The sequence below is a fragment of the Elephantulus edwardii genome, unplaced genomic scaffold (assembly GCF_000299155.1).
Source record: "Elephantulus edwardii isolate Elephantulus edwardi_28Jun2011 unplaced genomic scaffold, EleEdw1.0 scaffold00038, whole genome shotgun sequence".
Taxonomy (NCBI): domain Eukaryota; kingdom Metazoa; phylum Chordata; class Mammalia; order Macroscelidea; family Macroscelididae; genus Elephantulus; species Elephantulus edwardii.
In genome coordinates, this window is record NW_006399788.1 from 16,633,948 (window position 1) to 16,637,543 (window position 3,596).

Sequence of the window (3,596 nt, forward strand, 5' to 3'; positions counted from 1 at the left end):
AGCGCCGGGCTGTGGCAGAGTGTCTGAGGGGCTTCCTCGGAGCGATGTGGGAGTCAGGAGGTACGGGGAGCATGAGTGTGAGGTTCAGGGGTGAGGCCGGGAGATGCCCGCAGAGATTGCTGACCCCAGTCCCCTGGAGCCCAGCGATGGGCAACCTGTGCGAGTGTGGACTGCTGCTTGCTCTCCTGCGGCCCCCGGCCGGGCCGTGGGGGATGGAAGGTGGCGGGCTGCGGAGCCCCCCCGTGCACTTGGAGGGTGAAGCGCGGGGGTGCGTGGCGCTCCCCGCCCGGCGGGCGCGCGTGTGGGAGGACGCGGCGGGGAGGAGGGGGACGAGGACAATGCACCGAGGGCGCCCGCACCGCCGGGGCGCGTGGGGCCGGCAGGAGACGCACGTTTGGCCGCTTTGCCTCCTTTAGATGTCACGTTAGTATTCGGGCTGGCTCTTCCTTTCCATCGCCTGAAAGTTGTAGCCTCGACCCCATCACTTTGGGAAAGTCTTGCTCTCTCCAGCTGCCCCCGTTTCTGCTGTCTATTCTTTTTCGTGGAGCCCTGTTGGATAATTAATAGATGCCCTCGGAAATTAAGGTGCTAAATGGCAAGTATGTCATCTCTACAATGAAAAGGAAAATCTTTTCAGGGGCTTTTGACAATTTAACATTTTCTTTTAAGAGAAAGGAAGCTGTCTTGAGGACAAAAGCCACCTTCTGTTAATTGAGGCATAGAATAGATTTAAAGTTTGAGAATTACCTACCCCATAAAAGAGGTCCAGTTTGGACTGGGTTTTATTTTTCCTGTAGAAAAAAATGAAAATTTAAATTTTGTTCCCTTTTACACCGAGGCAGATGCATCAACAGAGCAGTACAGCAGCATCAATGACTACTACATAAAAGTATTCAAACAAAACCTTTTATTTTACAGAACTCGTTGTGATAGACCTATGATGTTTATTTATGGGAATTAGGTTACTCTGCAAAGCTAATACCACAAGAGCAAGGAAACAAAGACATTGGATATGTTACCTCCCACTTTAGCCTCCTTTTAGTCTTTCAGTGATGTGCTAATTGCTTTTTTTATGTTACAAGCTGGGCAAGGAATAGATAAATCTATAGTTCTGGTGTTAAGAAGCAGTTGCTATTCAAAATAATGCTTTCCATCTTTACTTTCAAACAAATCAATACTTTCTTCTTCTTCCTGAACCCCCCACCCCCAAAACCGCAAACCTTCCCCACCCCCAAAGCCTAATCTTTTCATAAAGGTAGAAAGATTTAGTCAGGGAGTAGGAGTGAAGTGTAAAAGCTTAGCGGGGCCAACTTGGAAGAATAGAGCTGAAGATGAAATACAATAAAGATATGCCACCTTTCTCTTAGCACGTTTGCCCAATTTCTAGTGAACGACTGTTTCCCCATCCCAAATGCTTTGAGACTATTGGGAAAATAAGTTATTAAGAAGAAACACCCATCCTTTTAAAAATTGTTACTAAAACCTTATCCGATACTGTCCTCTGCCTCCAGACCAAACCTATTGTCAAGTCTATGTGGAACTCAGAGAACAGAATAGAATTGCCCCACGTTTCCATGAGTTCCAGTCCTAATGGAAGCTGACTGCTTTTTATTTCTGTGATGAGTGGTTAGTGGAATGGTTACGATAGCAGACCTTTTGGTTAGCAGCAGAGCCTTTAACCAATACATCGCCAATGTTCCTCTGTTCAATCTGTTTCAGAAGAAAAGAAATGCTCCTTCAGGAAAAGACTACAAATTCTTATGCCGTCTCACTCTTTTCATCATCTAAACTGTTCTTAGCTTTATTTTATGTTTGATCATTTAGGTTTTTTGGTTTTTCCTGAGGTTCTATGAACCTTGAACTTTGAAGGTTCTATGAAGTAGGGAAGAGTGAGGGAAATTAATAGCAAAAATGCGCATTCTTTCTTTGTATAGTACAATGTGAATGCTTTCTTATTGAGAGAGTTTTTTAACTCACAATAGTCTTTTGTGTTCGACTTGACGTTAGAAAAAAAATACCTACCCAAATTAAATTTTTGGTTTCTTAATGAAACTATAAGGTCATATACTAAAATGAAATTTTTTTTTTTAGTAAATTTATTTATTTAACTGACTGCATCTTCTTTGGGAAGCAGATGGTAGAAAACAGAACTTAATATATCTGTATCTTAATGTTGTGAAAGGAAGTGTTGGGCTCAAGTTGTTTTTTGTTTCACCACTCCCCCCCCCAAAAAAAAGTGCTAGTTGTGGTTGCTTAAGGCTACACTTGTCCACAAATAGGGCAGGAAAGCAAAATGCAGATAAAAAGAAAGGTTTTGGTAATACATATTGGGAAAATTGCTGCTATAGATTGGAAAAGATGTATAGTAGAATCTTAAGAAAGAAGGTTTTAATAGTATTTTTATAAGGTGAAGAATAACTTTTCAAAGTTTCAACTACTCTGTTAGGGAAAAGTTTTAACTATTTTGGTAGAATGAATTCCTTCTCTTTGCTTTCTGATTGATTGTATTGAGTTCTGATGGTTTTGTTGGATATAAAGTGCATATAAAGAAGGGTGAGATGAATATAACAAGGCTAAAGGGCTTCAGACAAACAGAACCCAGGCTCCCAAATTTATTTCATTGAAATAAGGCATACAAAACATACAGCCTCCTAAGTGTTGGGGGGTGAGGGAGTCTGACTTTATTAAGTCTTAAAAGTAACTTATAAAACATTGAATTTTTAAGCCCACTACTCATTGTCATTTTGAACCCTTGGATGCTGAGTACCTACCGTCAAGTCAGAGCTGACCCATAGCTGATTCTGCAGCAGATTTTCAGAGGCAGTTAATGACATGAGATATAAATAGATGATAGATAGATAGATAGATAGATAGATTGATGATAGATAGATAGATAGCTAGATAGATAGCTAGATAGGGATAGATATATGTAATTTATTTATTTCTACAGTTTTAAGTCGTATCACCACGTTAGAAAATTATTTGTGGCTTTAAAAATTAAGAAGAAAAAGAAGGTCATAAAAGGGATCTTCATGCTAAGATTAATAGGAATCTATACCTTGTACATTGACTATCAAACTCTATAAATTTTCCTTTAGCAACAAGAGAGGCAGTGTTTCAACCGTGAATTTAATTTTTAAATGACAGTCTATGACACAAAAGACCACATAGACTTTATGAAAAGGGGAGTAAAACTGAGAACAATAAGAAAGTTCTAGGTGTACTTTATTGCTCTACAAAGAAGGAGCTTTACTATTTAGCTACCCAAATTCCATTTTTAGCAGGTAGTTGTTGTGTATCATTGAGTTGAAACCAACCCATAGCTGACCTTCCCCTGGATTTTCTGAGACAGTTAAGCAGGAGGGAGGAGATTGCGCATTCTTCTCCTGAGGACCAGCAGGTAGTCTCTGCTACATATTCTTGAAAGACAATGACTATTCCTCTTACCCTGTCTGTAACCTACAACCTACAGGAGGAACCCTTAAATTTCTGAATCAGAAATACAGATAGTGCCTGTATTTACAGAGTATCAAGAAAATTAAATAGATGCAGGGAGTGATGTAATGGATCACATTCCATATAGACAAGGTGAGTAG